Source organism: Pezoporus flaviventris, unplaced genomic scaffold (assembly GCF_033815535.1).
Source record: "Pezoporus flaviventris isolate CSIRO_AGI_PZ_B2104156 unplaced genomic scaffold, CSIRO_AGI_Pfla_v1 ptg000025l, whole genome shotgun sequence".
NCBI classification, from domain to species: domain Eukaryota; kingdom Metazoa; phylum Chordata; class Aves; order Psittaciformes; family Psittacidae; genus Pezoporus; species Pezoporus flaviventris.
This window is the reverse complement of record NW_026892573.1, coordinates 28,187,039-28,209,394: the sequence shown is the minus strand read 5'-3', so window position 1 is coordinate 28,209,394 and position 22,356 is coordinate 28,187,039. Positions and strand designations below refer to the sequence as shown.

The following is a 22,356-nucleotide window of genomic DNA, read 5'->3' as shown; positions in this document are numbered from 1 at the left end:
ATCACAGAATCATTTAGGTTTGAAAAGAACCTTAAGATCCTTAAGATAGACTCCAACTATAAACCTAACACTGCCAAGTCCACCACTAAACCATGTCCCCAGGCACCACATCTACACACCTTACACACCTCCAGACCCTTCACCAGCTCCATTGCCCTTCTCTGGACCCGCTCCAGCACCTCAATGTCTCTCTTGTAGTGAGGGCCCCAGAACTGAACACAGGATTCAAGGTGCAGCCTCACCAGTGCCCAGTACAGAGGGACAATCACTGCCCTGGCCCTGCTGCCATACTATTGCTGATACAGGCCAGGATGCTGTTGGCCTTCTTGGCTGCCTGAGCACAAGCTGCTCATGTTCGGCTCTGTCAATCAGCACCCCCAGGTCCTTTTCCATGAGCAGTTTCCAGCCACTCTTCCCCAAGACTGGAGCATTCCATAGGGTTGTTGTGGCCCAGATGCAAGACCCAGCACTTTGCCTTGTTGAATCTGACACCACTGGCCACAGCCCATTGATCCATCCTGTCCAGATCCCTCTGCAGAGCCTTCCTACCCTCCAGCAAATCAGCACTCCCACCCAGCTTGGTGTCATCCGAAAACTTACTGAGGGTGCCCTCGATCCCCTCGTCCAGGTCATTCATAAAGACATTAAACAGAATTAACCTCAGTACTGTGCCCTTGCAGATACCACTTGTGACCAGCCACCAACTGGATTTAAATGTCACTGTTTGGGCCTGGCCATACAGCCAGCTTTTCACCCAAGGAAGAGCCCTTTCCTCACCCACTAACCCGGTCATCTTGTCATAGAAGGAGATTGGGTTAGTGAAGCAGGACCTGCCTTTCATAAACCCGTGCTGACTGGGCCTGATCACCTGCTTGTGCTGTGTGGTGGCAGCACTCAAGACACCTGCTGCATAACCATCCCTGGCACCAAGATCAGGCTGACAGGCTTGTATACTCCCCAGATCCTCCTCAAGGCCTTTCTTTTAGATGGGCATCACATTTGCTAACCTCCAGTTAACAAAGACTTAGATCTGGATACTGAGGAGTATACCCAACTCAACACTGTATCATAGAATCATAGAATAGTTTGGGTTGGAAAGGACCTTAAGATCATCAAGTTCCAATCCCCCTGCCATGGGCAGGGACACCTCACACTAAACCATGTCACCCAAAGCTCTATTCAACCCGGCCTTGAACACCAGCAGGGATGGAGCATTCACAACTTTCTTGGGCAATCCATTCCAGTGCCTCACCACCCTTACAGTAAAGAACTTCTTCCTTATATCTGATCTAAACTTCCCCTGTTTAAGTTTGAACCCATTACCCCTTGTGCTGTCACTACAGTCCCTAATGAAGAGTCCCTCTCCAGCATCCTTGTAGGCCCCCTTCAGACACTGGAAGGCTGCTATGAGGTCCCCATGCAGCCTTCTCTTCTTCAGGCTGAACAATTTGATACCCAACTCATCATTGCACACCCAGCTCATCAGCTTCAGTTACCTTCCCGTTTTCCACCAGACACAGTGTGTATTAATGGCATATTAGCACAGAGACATGACACATAGGGTGCTTTCTCAGTGCTAACCCTTTCTGTTTATTCAGGGAGCACACAGAGCACCACAAGTCTTACTAAGCAGCTGCCCCTGGCCCACAGCTGAAGCGTGAATGCTAGATTACATGGGATAATCACACTCTTACGGGACAATTTCACCCTTCCCGGGCAGAAGCCTGAGCGTGTCCCACTCCCGTGTATGCAGGAGCTGATGCTCCAGATGACCAGCAGTGCCCTGTGCTGGACTCAGCCCCATGAAAAGCGATGGTAAATGCCTTCTGCAGTCTGGGAAGAAGATTAGGAAAGGCCTTAGTCCTTAATTAATGGGGTTTCTGCTACACTGATAGCGGATTAGACAGCAGGATAGGAGGAAACATTTTCAGAAGCGTCTAAGGAGCTTAAATCCTAATGAAAACTTCACCCATAACTGACCAACTGAGGCTTATCTTGATGAACAGCTGGCAGTAAAAGATTCAAAATGAGGAATTACTGGACTACATCTACTCAAGCACACAGACCAACACATAAGAAATCATAATAAGCAGCTTTATGCCTATAGAGCTGTTAAACTGCTATTTTCTTCCATGGATTTAGTGTTTCTCCGTGACAAACAACTGTTATTATTGCACAAGAAACACTGAGGACACATCTCGATGAACTTGGTTTTGGCAGCCTTCCCTCACCTCCTGGTGCTTGTTCCTGTCCCCGTGCCATCCCAATGGTTGTGCCAGCACAAGCATGTGTGCAGTCACATGGCTCATCAGTGAGAGGAAGTACCTGGATTAAAAATAACCAGGTCATTTGAGCTCCCCTGGCTGATGATACACCATAGATGGTCCTACAGACACTGGCACAGCCAGCTGGGGACATACAGCCATGGGGATGGACCACTGGAAGAGCTGCTCACTTGTAAGTGATGCAGATGCTGGTGATAAAGGTTTGTTGAACTATCAGTGATGCTGAGAAACCTGCGAAGAGATATAGGAAAGGACTGAAAATGATTCTCCTGTTTGCTAGATCCATGCTTTTACGTAGTGTGACCCTTCTCTTAACAGTAACCTGCGCACTAGAGCAAATTAAAGAAAAGCAACACCTCTGCATCCATTTCAGAAAAGATATTCAGCCTCCAGAGGAACAGATCTTTATCCCACAAGCATTTTTCAGGTTTTTCCTGGTCTGTATCAGGATAGAACCAAGTACTTTTGAAATCTTTGATGTAAGAAAGAAATCATTCCTGTCCCAGCCAGCCAAAGAGGAGTCAGCAGTCACCCAGGAAGCAGGAGGTCAAGATTTTGCTGTCAAACCCAGAAACAGCATCAAAACCTCTGTGATCACTGTTCAGTGTTGTACTCAGGACACAGACGGTTCTGCTGAACCCTGTATGCTGTGATCCTATGATTCAATTTGGAGATCTACGCACGTGAATGGATGTTTTTTGGAGCGTGAGGGCAGATTAAACTGTTTAAACACAACCACAGCTGTGCTGTTAGCAGCAATCCAAGGGGAAGCACGGTCACACTAACAGACAACATCTCCAGCTCACTGCACTTCTGCATTTGTTGCACCTGAATTGCAACCACATGTGATGAGGAAGCCGCTGCCTTCACAACCAGGATGCTTTTAAGTACAGAGCTGGTCCATCCTACAGTGGCTTTGTGGCAGGGCAGGGAGCAGAGCAGAAATTGCCTGCTCTAACTTTGAAGGCTGCTTTCTGAAGTTCCGTGGAAGGTCTCGGAGCAGGACCCCTGGGTGAAGTGGTTATATTCACTGAAACAGCACAGCGTGAAATGAATCTGGAAACACATTCTGCCCCGGATCAAAAGCTGGAATTCACTGAGGTATGGCTATGTTTAAGATTAAAGCTTTTAGGGGTTTTTAAGGCTGCCTGAAAGCCATATTGTACCACTCTTTTTCTGGTCTTGAAAGGTCTAATGATTAGATGGTGAGCCACAGCCCTGCGGAGCTAAAGCCAGGTGCTCCAATTCATTCTTCAACAGGAAATGAGTTGGCATGGAGAGGGCAGATGCTATGTCACTACCCAAAAACAAAGGCAAAACCATCAGCTGCCCACAAGGCTTCACACTATGCAGGGGCTAAGCAAGGGGGGGTTGTTCTAAAAGAACTCAAATGCTCCTGTTTTGTTGTTGCTGACAGCACCGAGTCTGCTCTGTGGCAGCTCCCTCTTTGTAGCCCATAAAAGCCACTTATTTCAGAAACTGAAGGGTGAAGCCAATTCACAGGTAAGGATTAGTTTTATCACAGCCTGTGATAAAGGAGCAGTGAGGAGAGGGTGTTTCACTCTGGGATGAATACAAGCGGGAGGGATGCTAGCATGGCTTAGCCTTAGCATTTACTCATTATAGATCATACTTCTGTAGGTGGAAGCAGAGAAACAAAGGGCATCAGAAGACTGTTATTAAGGCAATGGGGGCTTAATCAAGGGCTGAATTAGGCCTTATGTAATGCAGAACATGCAGAGTCCACTGTGGTTTGGACCACATCCAGCTGCTCAGCATCCTTTTGGACCAAAGTCTTGGCTTACTGCACCCATCCATATCCCTGTGCTCCAGAGTACAGGAGAAGCCACAGCACAAGGAAGGAGGGCTGTGAAACAGCTTGCATGGCCAGACTGAGGGGTTTAGGCAGTTTTACAGCCTCAGGCTGTTGCCCTCTGTGATGTTGGGCCTCAAGCTGCAATTCTCAGGCAGACTTTAGGACCACAATTCCTAATCCAAGAAACTTGGCCTGGCTGTGTCTGAGCTGAGTCAATGAGGGTTAGTGAACATCTCCCAACCCTTTGGAAACAGCCCCCAGAAGAAGGAAATTTCTGCTCTGATAAGAGCAGAGTGATGGAAGGGGATGCAGGGGAAATAAGGACACACAGGGATCACCACTGGAGGCTGCAAGAGCAGGCACAGCTAATCTGCTTCTCCTTTACAATTCAGATTTAACAGTCATGCTAAGGAAGTTCTAATAGTCAAGGGCCTTATTAACCTTATTAACCTTACTCCATACAGATTTTCCCTGTAATGTGTTCTCCATAGATACTTGGACCTGTCCAGTGCAACCAGGATGTAATTTGACTGTCTGCAAACAGAAGTTCAGCACTAAAACTAACCCTCACAGAGACTGCATGCAGGGGCTGGGGAGCAGAGAGCAGCAGCAGCAAACATCCATTTCTACACTGTGAAAGGTCTTTCTGACAAGGTCAGATCCTGTTGTGGTCTCCTCTGCTCCAGCTGGCTTGATAACCATCTTCACACTGCTGCTTCTCAGCTACTGCTGGTGTGGATGGAGCGGCATGGGCTCTGTCTTGCACATCCCACCCTAGGAAAGCTGTACTGAGAATGACATTTGCATAAAAAGAGGGAAGGAGGGGTAATCCTTTATTTTCTCATTTTAAATGTCTTGTAGCTTCTTACCACCTTTAATTTGCATGGTTTTGTGTCCTTAAGCTGGGAAAAACCCAAACCCATGATGCTTTGGGATAAGGGAAGACATCATCTGGTGTATCTTCTCTGAAACCTGGGAAGCAGATTCCCCACTGCGCCTTCTCAGCAGTTATTGCTGGGCAAACCTCTTGCTGACTGTGGTTTACAAGCCCTTCTCACAGTGTCTGTGCCTCTCTCTGGGTTCAAAGTCACCAGCTGAACAACCCCACACTTTTGGCCATCCCCTTTGTTAATCGTGGGTTTCTAATCCTTTCATATCCTTGTTTCTGCTGCTTCCAGAGCCTGGGAACGCTAAAAAACCCCACTCCAAGACAAAGATAATGAAGCAACTCAACTCCATGTTTGTTTCAGTTCTGGGGAACCACCTTTAATGTGATTCACTAATGCAGTTACAATGTAAGTTGTCCCTACTATTAATGAGGTTTTACCAGCAACTGCTTTGTCTTGTGCAAATAACTTCCTTCCCCTGGGTTAGTGGGATGTATTTCCATTACATTTCTCATTTCTACCCTGTCTTACAACAACAACTTTTGATTTACACAAACCTCAGAGTGAGCAGAACTGGAACACGACAACGCCCCTGTGCCAGAATAGTCACTGAGCGGGGACCTGATCCTGTTTAGCTCAGAGCAGCAAATGCCACCCTGACGAGGACATCATCAGGTTGCTCAGGGAAGTTGTGAATGCTCCATCCCTGGCGGTGTTCAAGGCCAGGCTGGACAGAGCCTTGGGTGACATGGTTTAGTGTGGGGTGTCCCTGCCCATGGCAGGGGGATTGGAACTGGATGATCTTAAGGTCCTTCCCAACCTGAACCCTTCTGTGATTCTATGACTCCATGACATCCTGATGGGCATGCGGAAGGCAAGATGTGACAGGGTCACAGGCAAGAAGCACCATGCTGTTCCCACGTGATACAGGAGGTTTACCTCAATAAAAAAGCCTCATAAGACAAATATCTTCAGGGTTTTATCCATTAATCCACAGGAAGAACTTCAGTGCCTATCTCCTCAAGCCCTGCGCTGTGATTTCAGACTGAGGGGTACAGCTCTATACTGAATGTAGCAGAGAATTCACTACTATTTCCCACAGATTGCTAGCCTCTAGGGCAGCAATTTTTCCTTCATAGCGAGAGAAATCCATATGCTAGAAACTGTATTTGTTTAATCTGCAAGCAAAGTTCTGTTGTATTATATGCATAAAACATATTTCTAAGGCTGAACTAGACAAACTTCCCCAAAGAACAGCTGGTTTTGTGAAGGACCTGTGGACTCTGTAGATGGTTAAACCCAGCATCATTACTCTATTGATAGGAAAAGTGAAGACTGACAATGCCAAGTAAGAGATGTCAAGACAGAGCTGCTTTTTTCTTGAAGAAACTCAAATCTGGGGGCAAATTTGGGCCTCGTTTCTAGCCACAAAAGAAATATTAAGATCCTCACATGGTTCTAGCCAAGCTAATGGGAATACTTCTTTGGCTTTAGTGAGAAATAGGTTAGGCTGACATTTCTCTTGATTGTGACTAGATTCACAAACATCTTCACATGCATGAAGCATCTAAATATAGGCTTCAGTGTCTTTCAGTACAGGAGAAGAGTGAAATCACTGCATGGGGAATAGGGCTGCCATGGTACAGAAAAACTTGTCTGTGATGGGCATAAAACAGAGAATAGGAGCAATAGAGCAGCACAGAATCCCGTGTAGGACCCATAGTGCATGCACGCATGCAAGCAACAGAGTAAAAGCCTGCTCCTGCCTGGATGAGCCCAAAAGATGAAGCACTCCCTGGTTTCCTCTTAATGTACTTGGTAGAGAAGGGAGCTTGATGGTGCAAGCAGCAAAGAGGAAATCAGATTTGGGAGACAGGCGAGTGCATCGTCAGATTCCTGAGGCAAACCCCAAATTCCCAGCCTCATATAAAAAATATCTCATGTGATCTTGGCACACAGATCCCAGTGGATTTGCCCTCCTGACTCCAAGTAAATGAAGACAACCCAGCGTCTCCTCTACATGATTCTCAGTCTCCCTGTGTAATTACACATCTCTTTTGCACCTACCACTGTGTCCTGGGTTCAGCAGTAGCAGTCATGTTTCTCCTCCTTGGTAGCTGGTGCAGTGCAATGTTTTGACTTTCAGCTCGGGAACAGAGCTGATAACACTGATGTTTTGGTTTGGCCAAGGGCTTTGTGAGGCTCATGCTCTGTCAGGGAGGAGGGGAAGCCAGGAGGAAGCAGAGACAGGACACCTGACCCAAACTGACCAAAGAGGTATTCCATACCACAGCACGTCATGCCCAGGAGGTAACTGGGAGTTAGCCGGAAGGGCTGGGGGACTGCAGGGTTGGAGGAGGTATCGGTCAGAGCTTGGTCGGGCTTGGGGGGCGAGTTATCGGTCGGCTGGTGGTGAGGTGTTGTATTCTCTTCCCTTGTTATTTCCTTTATCATTATTATCATTGGTGGTAGCAGTAGTGATTTGTGTTATACCTTAGTTACTAAACTGTTCTTATCTCAACCCGTGGGAGTTGCATTCTTTTCGATTCTCCTCTCCGTCCCTCCGGGAGCAGGGGGAGGGCAAGAAAGGGGGGGAAAGTGAGCGAACGAATTACCTGACTGGGTTTAAACCACGACACACTGTTACACATTTTCATGCTGATTAGTGAGTGAAACAAGCTAGTCCAGAGGAGGAAAGTGAGTCCTAGGGCTAACTGAGAGGAGGCCACAAAGATGCTCCAAGGGCTGGAGCAGCTCTGCTCTGGAGCCAGGCTGAGAGAGCTGGGCTGGGTCAGCCTGGACAAGAGAAGGCTCCTTAAGGGGAGACCTCAGAGCAGCTCCAGTGCCTAAAGGGGCTACAGGAAACCTGGAGAGGGGCTTTGGACAAGGGCCTGTAGGGACAGGAAAAGGGGAATGGCTTTAACCTGACAGAGGGGAGACTGAGATTAGACATTAGGAAGAAATCAGTTTCTGCAGGAGGTTTGCCAAGCACAAAGCCCAATATCTCTGCCTGAGTGTGGCAGTTTGTAATGCTGCACACACACTTTTCTCCCAAATAGGATGCTGCCCCTAGACAGGAAGAATTTAGCATAAATTACAATACTTGCATTCCTAGTCCATGAAAACCAGCCCTCATCCTCAATTCAAACAAGCACGCCTGAGAAGAAAGATCAAGGCAATTTTAAGGTTTAAATGTGATCCAAAGCATTAAGAGAATGCGGTTTTAAAAGCCAGTTTTACAATGTCTGGAAGCTTCTCCCACTGTACAGGCAGCTGGTCACGTGAATTGTGGTTGCATATAATTCGGGTTTGATGCTAAAGAGAGCATTAAGTTCCTTTTGAGGTTCCAGCAATTACATAAATGAGTCTTGAGCACTCGGTGCTCGCACGCAAACTGCATCACGCTGTGGGGCTGGGGGACGGGAGTCTCTCTGCAGTTTGTATCTCATCTGCTATTGCCACTCCAGCAAAGGAGGTTGCTCCACATGTAGGTTGGTGCTGGATTCCAGCTCATGGATGACTGCTGACGGCTGTATTGGGTGGAACACCATTGAAACACGGTGCTTAAGCCATATAACTCGCTGCTTCACAAGATCACTTGGAAGGAAGCTTAGTGTGAAAGGAACCAAGAGTATTGTTACTGACGTTATCAGAGGTGACTTCTCCACTGCACCATTCATAAGTCCTTGTATGCTTTACCCAAAGCTCTGTAGAAAGGAACCAGCAGCAGAAGCTTCCTAAGTAGTACCAGATGCTGTCTGCTCATTCCCATCTAATACAGAATAAGCAGGCTTGGTTTCTGAACCACAATCTTGATAGCTCTTTAATGAGACATGCACTGTGGGCCATTCAAGATGCTTACAAACATTCAGATACCCCCTCAGATAAAAGATTCTAGAGATAGGCTATGTTTTCCTTTAAAAATTAAGAGTATGAGAAATAAGGAAGGCTGTAAATAAGAGACCTGTTCCCTCATTAAAACAAACTCACTTGAGAGAACACCGCTAAGATCTCCCCCAGTTATCCAACCACCACTTGAAGACAACTAAACATGCAGGTAAACACAGAGCATCCTGCAGGAAATCTGTGTGAGCCTTCATTTCCCACTTGAGTAATTTGCACTGCTTTTGCTTTTCCCTTACAGCTTCTGCAGTCCACACATCCTGCAAGGTCATTGATGCATCAACCAAGGCAGCTTTTGCTGGGGCAGAGCAGAGAAACCTATCGTGATGTGCACAGGGCCAAGATGCAGTCACCCACTGCGGTGCCCATTGGCACTACAACACCAGCTGAGAGATGGGCAGCTCTCCCAACTGTCCAGATTCCCTTTGGAAGGCAAGAGGAGATCTTCATGCTGTCCTCACTTGGCAGCTCACCTTAGAGTTTGGCTGTGCTTTCACCATGGTGATATTTCCCCCCCCTTATCAGCCTTCCACAGACTCAGCCCTTCCACAGTCTTAAATTATTTTGTCTCTCATGGCATTAAAGGATGTTGCTTCCCTCTCTTTCCTCCTGCATTTCAACAACTGTATTTCACAAACCCCCTTTATAACACTGACAGGTAGCTCAAGCTGTATATGTATGCACACATATACATGCATATGTAGCACAAACACATATCCTTTCCTGTCCAGCCTGCAGCCAGCCCTTAGATGAAATCAGTGTGACCTCAAGGGCTGCTGTTTTGCCAAGCATATGTTTTGCTTAAATGCTGAGATCAGCCATCTGACTGTCCAAACTACTTCTGGCACCACCAGGACAGCAGCTAGCTGACTGTGACTACCCTCTGCCCCGGTCCCTCGTCCTCCTCCTCGGCTGAGCATTTTACTTCAACCTTTTTCTTCCTTCTTAATGCTGAGGGTTAAAGGGAAGATGCATGAAGTGCTCACATACGTGCGATCTGACCTTTCGTGTCTGCACTCTCCCTGTGATCTTGGTCTATTGTCAACTTGATTTGAGATGTCTCTAAATCAGAGGCAGTTGAATGCACAGCACTCAGTGTGCCTGGCCCTGATGCTGCAGCATCTGGACCGCAACTTGTACTATAACACAAATACAAAATGATACATCCTTTCTACCAAACCTCCCCCCCAGGACCTCTAAATATTCTTCCAATGATATAGTCCTTTCATTTTCCACTTTCTTTGCTCCTCAAAATCTCAGCTCTATTTTTTCCATATGGTGTGAACAGAACTATATCCAAACGTTCCAGGTGACAAAACACCACTAATTTCATACAAGTGCTTTAATTTTTATCACTTTCTCGAGATTAAGTTTAACCACTTCCAGTTTCAAAGCACCCACTGTCCTAGAAACAGATTTACACTCAACTATAAATCAAGTAAGTAATAAAATCACTGAGATTCTTCCAAAAACATTAAAAAATGAAAACTCCCATCCCCTTCCAACTGTTTTCAATCAAGGGCAGTATGAAACAAGTTATCCAAGTTCAGAATAGGGAGCAGGGGGGAATGAAAGTACAATTACTCTGAGATGAAACTTAAAGATTAAACCCGTTTGATTTCCTGAGCTGTTTGACAAACATGTCTGTGGAACAGGAACTGCAGCAAGATGTTATAAACCATTGATGTCCGTTTGCAACATGCGTGACTACATGTTGGTCAAGACAGCTGAGCTGTTCATTGTTCCTGGGAAGCTGTAAATCGCCCCGTTGGCAAACCTTCAAATGAGGTTAGAACAAAACCTAGTTCTGTTCCTGATTCCATTAGATGCTATAACTTAAAATGCTAATAATATTGTTCTTGGCATGGCTGCTGCCTGTCCACCTCAGCACGACTGCTCCAGCCTCTCCTAGCCTAGATGAGTATCATCCGAGGCCAAGGCAGAAGCTTCCTTCCTCCAACAGAACATCTATTCTTCTGTAACTGAAACAATTTGGCTGAAGGATGCAAAGATGAAGCGTGACTGCAATAAGAGTAACAAACAGTCCAGCCTCCATGCATACACAAGTGTTATCCCAAAATAACTTGCTATATGGATGATCAGAAGGCAATGGCTAAAGCATTGATTTCACTCACACACCTCAGTTTGTTTGGAGACACCAGCTGATGCATCAAACCTTCAAACCTGACATTCAAAGTTGGGGTTCAACTTAACAGTACCTTGCTGAAAGAGCGTGGTGTAGTGTGGGGAGCACTGAAGGCAGAGCCAGATGGAGTCCGGGAAGGTTGAAATGATCTTCACTTGCAACCTGTTGTGCAGGACCTCCACGCAGCACACTAGGATGGCCACTGATTTTGTTTTAGAAACATAGATTCATAGATTATTAGGGTTGGAAAGGACCTGAAGATCATCCAGTTACAACCCCCTGCCGTGGGCAGGGATGCCTCACGCTAAACCATGTCACCCAAGGCTCTGTCCAGCCTGGCCTTGAGCACTGCCAGGGATGGAGCATTTACCACTTCTTTCTTCAAAACCAGCTGATGACACTGGGCACATCTTTGGGAATTGACCCCTTAAACTCATGTTTCAGTCCAGGCTTTTATTCTCCTCTGCCTGGAACCACAGTCATGCAGCGACATCAAAGTAAAGCAAATGTAAAATGATTCTGAACTTGCTCAGTCTTTGAAGTAACTGAAGCCCTGGGTATTCAGAGCTGAAAAGGCAGAGGGAGACCTTACTGGGACCTTTCAAAATATAAAGGATGCTTATAACAATGATGGGGACTTTTTAGAAGGGCCGTTGCAACAGGACATACGGTAAACGTTTTAAAGTAGGGTATATATATATATCCTATAGGGTATACCCTATAGGGTAGCTTTAGATTGGACATAGGAAGACATTTTTTAAGATGAAGGTGGTGAGACACTGGCACAGAGTGCCCAGAGAAGCTGTGGCTGCCCCATCCCTGGCAGTGTTCAAGGCCAGGTTGGACACAGGGGCTTGGAGCAACCTGCTGTAGTGGAAGGTGTCCCTGCCCATGGCAGGGGGTTGGAACTGGATGAGCTTTAAGGTCCTTCCAACCCAAACCAGTCTGGGATTCTGTGATTCTATGATTCTATGAAATTAAGTGGCAAACCTGGTAACTTACTCCAGATGATCTTGAGAAGGTTGTTATTTTCAGGATGCATCATCCAGAGCTTCCAAAAAGGTTAGTGAACATGGTGTCTGCGTTGGTGCAGTCACACACTGACATTGTATTTCCTTTGATGACTTCCTGAAGCAAGACTTTTTCTAGCTGGTAGTAATGCGTGCGTGTCAGAAACCAAGGAAACAGATATTGTTAGTGCCAAATCAGCAGGATGAACCTTACTGCTGCATCACTGACTGGTTCGGTTGGAAAGGCAGAGATGCCTCACCCTAGAAAACCTGCACCAAGATTTGGTTATTTGGACAATTATTAGTAACTTCGTTACTTCCACGAAAACATTCTGTTTACAAATAATGTCAATGGTACATACAGAGGGTCCTTCAGACAGGCCCCACGTGTTTGTTGCTCTGGGCTGTGTTAGGCAACTTGGTGCACACCGATCTGTAGATCACAAATAACTCCAGATAGCACAGAGTGGCTGTCTGCTCCCTCTGGGACAGTGGCTATTGCGCATCCATCAGCCTTAGGTTCAGGTGATACACGGGTTTCCAGACAGTGATGTTCAACCTTGGGTCTTGCTTCTTCTAAAGAAATCAAAGGACTGAGCCCTTGGTTACACAGACTGAGTCCTGATACAGAGCTTGGTCTCTGAACCATCGGAATATCTAGTGTTCAGAGACAGGGCTGATAACCACGTGCCAGGGCAAGTTCACATACAACCTGTCAAGCATATTTAGCCATGGAAGAAGCTTTCAGGAAAAGTCAAGCAGATCCAGATCCAACCAAAAGCCTTTCCCTTCAGCAACTATACCCCTCAATTCAAAACAACCTGTTGTGTCTAAAGTCCTGTCAACTCAACACTTCGAAACCATAAAGCACAAGGAAGGAGAGTCTAACCACAGACCGTGTCTGGACTCGGCAGGGGATGGGCAGCATCTCCATAGCTGAGTCCCAAGATGACAGTCAGGGTTGTGAAGTCTAAGGATGAGCAGCTAGGAGGATCTAAAGACCAAAGCACTGAGTTAACCCTTCACTCAAGAATGAAGACTTTAAAGCCAGTTTCAGAAGTCTGTCTGAGAGCCACCTCCTCTGCCCGAGGCTTGCAGTTTTGTTCTTGAGCTTAATGCAGGCCTTTGTTCAGCAGCAGGCTGGGGTGGAAATTGTGAAGCTGGCATTTAGGCTGTGCAAAATCATACCCTGCATGTACTGAAACAGAGAGCAAAATGGACTAAGCTTTCTTTGTTCCTCAGCCGGAGGGTTTGGCTTAGCATTCAGCCTAGCCCTTCCTTCCAGCTTAAGACAAACTGGATTCCAGTGGTAAAACCCTCATTTCACAGCAAAACTGGTGTTGAATCCAGAGCAGATAATGTAAGAGAAGTCTTTGGGACTTGTTTGCTAGACAAAAACATGAATGTAAATAATGTCAATTATTTAATTGCTATCAGAAAAAGAAAACCCCCTTTAAGTTGAAGTGATGGCAAGATGTACCAAGGTTTAATCGTGTCAATCCTGCAAGGTCCTCTGAGAAGCAGGGAGTTAGGCTCAATGACCCCTACAGGTCCCTTCCAACTTGAGATATTCTGTGATTCTATGATATTACAGACTTAAGGTTTTTAAAGTAAACATCACTTCTGTAACAAAAGAAATGTTACATTCTTAAAGTGAGCTTCTTGGAAGGAAAACTCATGCTTTTTAATTTGCATAGAATCAAAGTCCAGTATCAGGTACTACACGTAACAAGTGACACACACTGGCATTTGTTAGGTATGTAGTACATTCTTCCAAACATAAATCTTTTCATTTCTGCTACCCTGCAAGGTCTCAATGCAGTATGTTTGGATTTGAGTTTCAGTAGCAGACACAGTAGCTTTTATTCATTTGGGCTACCCACAAAGTTGGAAAATCTATTTGATAAAGGAGAACTCATTTTCCTTCTTCATTCCTTTACCAAACAGAATCAGATCTATTTAATAAAAATGAAAATGAAATCTTAATTTACTTAATGAAATCAGAGCCACATTTTAGGTACTTGCAGATGCAGAAAGACACCTACTGGGATTATCAAAGATAGATTAATAGGATAGGTCTCTAATTTGGATCGTGTTCAGATCCCAGAGGTTTAATTTAGCACTGCCAAAATAGCCCCACAACTCTGAGTGGAAAGGTAACAAGAAACTACAGATTTGTTAGTATTTCATCTATTTTATACATTGGCTTTTCTCAGTAAAACGGAATTATTCTAAGAGGGGCTGGCTGCACACACACACAAAACCCCACTGAAAATTGCTTTCAAAGACAGCTCTCATTTCTAGCCAAATAGCCCTAACATAAGATCAGAGTAAAAGCATCTGGAAAAGGAAAAAAGAACACCAATGTATGAATGGATCTAGATCTACCTGACTGCTTCAGTAGAAACAAAGTGTTGGGGCTGCCTCCTGATAACAGGAACTTGCTTACACACAAACACGAGCATAAGCATTGCCAGAAATGGAGGAAGAACACTGAGGAGAACAAAGAGAAAATACAAAATCAGGTTTCCTGCTTGTTCCAGGTTGGCCCATCTCACCTCAGGGAGCCAGCACCTCCCTTCCTATCATTTACTGATGCTGTTTTTGCACCGCAGCGTTGTAAGCAGTGAGTTGCTCCCACTACAGGGTTTCACTTCATTTGGAGAGCTACATGAGTTTTCTAGATGTTGTCTTCCTGGACAACCAAGTTCCTCGCCTTCCAATTTTAAGCTCTCTGCAATTTCCAAGGCTCTTTGCATCCCAGGGTATTGAAAGGATGTACATGTGCTTGGCATTTATTGTTTTGTGAATGAGAGTCCAGAATCACTAATTAGGAGGTTAGCATCCCTAGCTAAGATAAAAGCAAAGCCTCTAGTAGTTGATTTCCTCTATTTGACCATGCACAACAACAACAAAAAGAGCAATTAAACAAAAGCAAACACATATTTTTCACACGGGGCCATGTCGATGTATTTCTTATGTTGACTTTTTTGGCTCATAGGAGGAGGAAATACTGATGAGCAGGTGTTAAACTGTACCATGGAGACAGACCCATTCTGTCAGAGTGGTTTTGTCAGCCACGGTTTGATTACTTAGAGCTTTCTTCATTGCCTGGAGCAGAGCCAGGTTGTGCCTAGTGATGGCACTGAAAGAAGAGAAACGCGGTGGAGGTCAGGCACCAGAAGAGACCTTTCTGCTTCCCCTTTGCCAACTTGCTTGACGAGGCGCCTGATGGAAACAGCTTTTCATCGGTCACAATGTGATCCTTTCAGGCTCATTCTCATCTTGGCCTTATTGTCAGCACCGTGCAGAGGCCAGTGCTGAGCTCTGCAGTGAAGTCACCATAGAAATGACATGGTGAGCATTCACTGACCTCCCAACTGTGTTTCCTGGTCCTGAAATAAATTTGAGCTCAGTTATTACAGCGCCTCTGATTTAATAATTGGCTTTTGGGAGACACTCAAATGCTCCACATGGAATCTTTTCTTAAGGGAGAATCCTGTCCCTATTGTAGCCTATGGGAATTTTGCCATCGGACTTTAATGAGACAACAATTTGGCCATTAATCCATGAAAATGTGCTACTGTAGTTCACATTGCACTCCCATTTAGGACCCTGTTGTTCAATTCACTCCAAAACAGCTTGTTTTCACTTTCAAGATAATTACACAGACTAGAGACTAATTCCAACAACAAACGCAGCAATAGCAGGCACCAGCTGCATTAACTGTGTGGCTGCTGGGTAGACACTGCTGAGCCCAGGACATAGATTTTGCTCCAAAGAATTTCTACTTCTAGCCCTGGCAGTGTTCAAGGCCAGGTTGGACGGGGCTTGGAGCAACCTGATCTAGTGTAAGGTGTCCCTGCCCTTGGCAGGGGTTGGAACTGGATGACCTTTAAGGTTCCTTCCAACCCAAACCATAATATGATTCTATGGTTTCCTATTTAGCAAACATCCACTTGTGTTCCCAACCACCCTTCATAGACATGATTTATTCCTACCTTGGCAATTGCTCATCCCTCTTGTTCACAGTTAATTCCAAGTTACAGTCCTGGACTTCATTCCTACAACATTTTGCAGCACCTGGAGAAGTACCTTATAAATACAACGGCAGATTTCTCTGTGTGGAAGGGGATTAAATAAGAGAATACACAGTTTTCTGTGTCTCTGGTTAATAAAACATAACATTTCTCTCCTGCTGCCTCTCATCAACCCTGTTTAAGTGATCTGGCATGCTCTGCAAATGCACAAGGGCTCCATTATGTACACACACTAGGTACAGCAGGTTTCACTGGACTGTAACTGATTTGTTTCAGATGAAGGGATGCTGTTAACCACCACTGCGAATATAATTGCTTAGTTGATTTCCACATTCTTGTCATCGTTGGCCTGGCTACTGCAAGAACAAGCTGGTGAGGAATTCCCTAATGCTGGTTAAAAAAAGAAAAAGAGGAAAAAAAGGGAAGTCTTCAGGTCAAGGCAGGAGTTCATCCAGGCATGCCCACACCAGAGGCAATGCGAATATCCCCTTTCAGCACCTCACTGTTCCATCTTTGCTCCTTCTTTTGAGTAGAACCATCTCCGGGAGGAGAAACCCTGCAGGTGAAAAGGGAAAGAGACCTCTGCAGATGGTGGAAATACCAAGGTGCCACCTCTGAGTAAGCTCTGGGATGCACAACATCCAATTCCTTGTGGCTGGGGGCTCAGCAGGCTTTAGCAGACTTTTCACTACAGACAGTCAATCACAGCCCATCCATGCACAAAGCACGGAGTGTTGCCTCTGTAGCATGACCTGTGCTATTAAGTTTGGGGGAAAGCCCCCAGATTCCAACCAAAACTGGAGCTGGGAGATCCCACCCAGTGGAAAGAAACACCACAGCTAAGTCATCACACTGGGATATGCAAGTGCTGGACTTGGTTCCCCACCACTCACTGGCTCAGAGTAGCCTGTCTCCATAGCAGAGCTTCTCCAGCCCTTGGAGCATCTTCATGGCTTCCTCTGGACTCACTCCAACAGCTCCATGACCCTCTTGTGTTGCTGCCCCCAGACACAGGACTGCAGGGGGGGGGTGTCTCACAAGGACAGAGTAGAGGGGGAGAATCTCCTCCCTTGACCGGCTGCTCACACTCCTTTTGACGCAGGCCAGGAAACTGTTGGTTTCTGGGCTGCAGGAGCACGCTAATTCTTTTCCAAACACCCAGAATGAAAGCATCCTGATTTTGCAAAGGCTTTTGGACATGTATTGTTTTCATCATTTGATATATAATATCAAATATAATATTTGTTTATATAATTCGTTACAGCACTGGAGTCCTAGGCTTCCTTTCTTACCTTTCAGCTTATCTCCTTTGTTATTACCTAAATCTAGGCTGCACTATACTTCTCATTTCTCAGTAAACCTCCTTTCAAAGTAAGGAGGAAACATTATTTATAGCATTTTGAACATTTAACTGTTTTAAGTAATTAATCAACATAAACCCTCCTTATGAAAAAAATCAGTGGTGAGACATAGCCCTGTATAGAAGCAGTCTGGCAGCACTTAGTATTGACAACTGCACTTAAGAACATCGCTTAACAGCAGCACAAACAAGCTCAATGTGCTCCAGGTAGAAGAAGGCTGTGAGCTGCAGACCAACTGAAAGAATGGGAACATATTTCTTTTTAATAAACGCTAAAGTTTCATTCTGAACCATGTCCAAACCCCCCAAAATATTCATATTAGAATAGGTTTTGTCACGCATCACAGCCTTAGGGTTCAGAGTACACTGTAAAAAAAGGAGATCAAAACGAAGCCATATAGAAAAGACATCTCTCCCAAAGAGAGACCTGGTAAAGAGAGGCTGAAGACAGGAGAGGAATAACACTGATCAGCACGAGGAGCTTCGTCCCCAGCACAAGCCTCGCAGTGCTCTCAGCATGCAGCAGCCAAGTCGGTAAGTCAGCTCCAAGCTATTCGTTATGTTGAAGTAATCCTCCTGTGCAAATGGCTCTGCTGCAGGATGACATCCGCCTCAGAAGTAAAGCACAGAGGCTCTCTGGCTGCATTCCTATTGTGAGTGATACAGAGAAAAATCCCCTCGCCATAGGGCGCCCATTTATTACCCATGGCTCCATTGAAACATCCGCATGGAAAAGCAGGCTGCTCCCAATGTGCTGCATGACACCCCGCTGAGCACGCCGTGCAAATCAGGAGCTCACAGCTCTGGCAGTAACTGGGCCTGCTGGGGAAAGACGTGGCTACACAGAAGAATCATGCTATAGCATAACAGACAGCCAAGGAATGCTTCCTCAGAGAGACTACTGAACAGAACCTATGGATCTGTATGGCAGAGCAGAAAAGGGAGCATGCTGTTCTTTGTGAAAGCAAGGAGATGCTCCAAACCTCTGCCTTGCTTCACGTAATTGGGATGCAGGACCAGCCAACAGGAGGTACGTACGCAGCATACATTACTTGACATTACTTGATCATTAGCTACCTAATATGCAACAGTTGCCCTCAGAATGAATTGGGTGAGCCAGGAAAGGCAGAATAAAAGTAGACAATGACACCACATGAGATTTTTCCTGATAATGGCACTCAGTAGCAGCAGTAGACCGGCCCTAAGTGCTTCTCCCAAGATTTTAACCCAACATTTTCCTAGGAACATTCAAAATGAACAGGGCTAGGAAAGCACAATGGAATGATGCCCATAATGGTGTGATGCCCACAATGGTGTGATGCCCATAACAGTGTGATGCCCGTAACAGTGTGATGCTAATGACTCTCCACTCTAAGAGCCTCAAAAGTAGAATTACACAATTGGTGTAAACCGGGGAAGACCTAATGGGGAAGCTGTGGGACTCAAACAGCTTGTGTTTCTTTGGTGAAGACACAATCATGAGCCTAAAAAGCAACTTCATGGTATTTGCCTGGAACAGCCACATTTCCACTGAACATTGCCATGTATGTTTTTACTGACTGGACTTAGCTAGTTATAGCACTACATATGTTATGGATTATCTATCTATTGATACTAGAAAATAACACAGTCAAAACACTAAACCCCAACAATCTTAAACAAATGTTAAGGGATAATTAATGCTCCAAGCAGGGTACATTGCAATGCTCAGAAATCCAGTATTTGAGTCCCTAAAGACATTGTTTTTGTAGAACATTTTGAGTTGGAAGGGACCTTAAACACCACCTAGTTCCAACTCCCTGCCACGGGCCCCTTCAGGCATTGGAAAATTCTTATAAGGTCTCCCGAGCCTTCTTTTCTCTAGCTTGATCCAGTTCCAACCCCCTGCCACAGGCAGGGACACCTTCCACTAGAGCAGGTTGCTCTAAGCCTCATCCAACCATTCAGAAAAGACCAAAAATCAGCAGCACATGGGTTGTTATACTGTCACCCTGCTCAGAAGAACTCCAGGAAACCCAAACTCCTCCTGTCCTGCGTAATCTGTGTAAAGGTTTATACATATAAAAAGACCATTTCCATAAGGGAAAGTCTTACAGTGTCACATGCTCAGCCTGGATTAATGCTCCCCAAAGCTCACATCAGGAATGTTAATGCTCATGGTTTCCCATCTCACCTGATTGCTCCTAGCAGGGCACAGGTATCTAAGCAAAGCTGAGGTTTGGGTAAATTAACCCCATTTCTCACAGCTGCAAAAGAGGCCTAACAGAGGCAATACTGCTGTACCTCACCTGCTGGCAGGTTTCTCAATTCAGCTCCCTGTAGGTGCTTATTTTTCCCACTGGTTGTAAGAGAAGATCAGAGAACAACCTCTGGTGTAGACGTCAATGCAGACCAAGGAGAACACGGATAAGGAGGCTGTAAGGAGAAGTTTAGGGCTGGCACTGCACCAAAGAGCATAGGTGTCTCCTAGTAATAGTCCATCACCAGAGATGCTGTGCATCAGTCCTATTCCATTCTTTCACACATTTAGTGAACACATCATTGATCCTAGTAAACAATATGTTAATATGATCTAAATTCCCCCAACAGCTCACTTCTGCTGCGAAAACAAAGACACCGCAGCTTTCCAGCCCCACCACCATGCAAAGTTCATGAGTTGAATCCCGTGGTTTGCAGCTGAAAAGCACAAAATGAGTTTTCAGTTTTACTGCACCAAAGGGAAGTGTTTCCAGCCTGCAGAAGAACTGCAGCCAAACGTGGATGTTTAGTTTGTGCCTTGCAGGAAGGGCTGAGAAGCGCACGCAAAGTGCGCTGCTGCCAGCACGGCCCTGCAGGGAGCAAACAGGCTAAAGGCTTACAGGACTTTCCCTAGAACCAGAAAGGGATTAATGAATTGTTTCCATACTGGACTAAAGGTTAAAGCAAGACTCAAAGGCCAGGGCTCAGAGTAAGCAGATGGAACCTAACAAATACGCTGCAGACTTCCTTCTCTTCTTGAATTACTGTGGTACCTTGCTGGGGGATCCCAGCTAGTGAGACCCGGGGCAGTTGTCCTGGTGGTGGTACTAACTAAGCACAGGAAGGTGCAGCTGGTAGGGGCATGCAGCAGAGCACAAGTATGTACCTGCAAGATAAGCAATGATTTTGATGCACCAATAGCTTAACTTCAGGTAGGTCTTTTTGAAAAGAAAGGAAGTGCAGCAGCTTTGGTGGTACTCCAAGGAAGTTCTTTCTAATGAGAGAAAACAAAACAAGGGAATGATGGATGCTCATAGTGCAGGCTGCTTTGAACTGAGAGGCAACATCTTGGCAATAAATAGGAGAACCCACACAGCGAACTGCTCTTATGGCAAAGACTGGTATGATTCACTACAGAAAAGTGCAGCAAGAACACCAGCACACAGAGAAGCTCAGATCAAAGCAAAACCACTTCAGGTTAATTCAGACACAGAATTGTAAAAGCCTGGATGAAGTCAGAGCTGTGACATTTTAGCATAAAGACCATACATTTAGACATGTTATGCAAAAGGCAGTCGGTAACATGCAAACATACTGAGTACAATGAGTGCAACATTTAGAGAGACAGAGGGTACCGGTTAAGCTTCAGGATGGAGGTTGCTGCTGCTTAGAGTGATCCAAAAAGAAGGCAGGGAATGAAAATACCAAGTTCTCCAACCTAAATACACCGAGGTGAGCTAATAGCTAGATACTCCTTAAGAAAAGTCAAGTAAGATTGTATCTGAATTAGGTTAAAATCATAGCTCAGGGAGAAGGGAATGTAGTTTGGAAAGAGATTTGAGTGTGGAGAAATACAATCACAAGATAGATCTGAAGTGACAGTAGTTGCATTTGTAGTTATGATTAAGGTCTCTCAAAGATCAAGGGATGAGAAGGGGACAAACAGCAGAAGTTACTTCCCCAAGAACTCCACCAGTGAGAAGAAAATGAAACCACGATGAGACATGTATGAGTAGAGGCAAATAGCCACAGAGAGCAAAGGATGTCAGCACTCCAAGAAGGCTTTGTTGAAGGTGGCAGACAGTGGCATAGAAGCCAGGGTATAAAGTACTGAGTTTTCCCTAAGACAAGGTCACTGGAAATGTTTCTCCCGGCAGGAATATGCACCATGCATCACAGTTATTTACAGCACAGAGAAATGCTGTATTTGAACTTTTATTAAACAAGGAGAAACTCCCATAACACCTGGATCCAAACTAGCTTCCAATTCCAAATTCCAAAATGAGTGTGATGCACAGGATTTAAGACTTCCTCAAGGCACAGCTCAGCTGTAAATAGGAGAAAGGGAGAAACCTGGATGAAAAACACAGCAAAACTCAGAAAGGGAGAAGTAGAGCCAACGGAATGATAATAATTCGGGAGTGCACAACGCTTGTCCCATGGAAACAGGTTGAACATTTTGATGTGAAAAGCCTGTATCAGCCTTAAACCAGCCATAAGGTGTGAAGTCTTGCATGGCTTAAAAATAAACTCCTAGCCTTCAAAAACCTTGCTGAGGAATCTGCTCTGACCAAGAGCTCCACGTCTCTGCTTCAACCTCTACATGGAGCCTATGAGTGAGGCAATACCACTACCAGGAGCAGCATCGGGCTACCCCAGCAGCATCCATAGCAAGGGCTGATGCTGAGCCTGCAGCCAATGTCACTACAGAAGACAGATGTCAAGGGAGGGGATTTCCCACAGTTCAGGGTCCCTCTCTTTATTTCTCTTTTGATGCCTTCTGAATCCTGAGCAGCTCATCAGTGCGGTGCTTAGATCCAGAGCCAAACCGACTTGAACGCTCATAACATGCAAGTTATTGAACACTTCCCTCAATAGCATGTGTCTTTGCTTACAGTCCCCTTGACTAATGTAGGCCCTGCCCAACTCTGAATCTATAGGACTGCATATT

General features: G+C 45.5%; 1 protein-coding gene across 1 annotated transcript in view; it reads right to left on the bottom strand.

Moving 5' to 3' along the window:
- Positions 1-22,356, bottom strand: part of ME3 (malic enzyme 3) — a 113,414-nt gene that overhangs the window by 51,969 nt on the left and 39,089 nt on the right. The window lies entirely within an intron of this gene.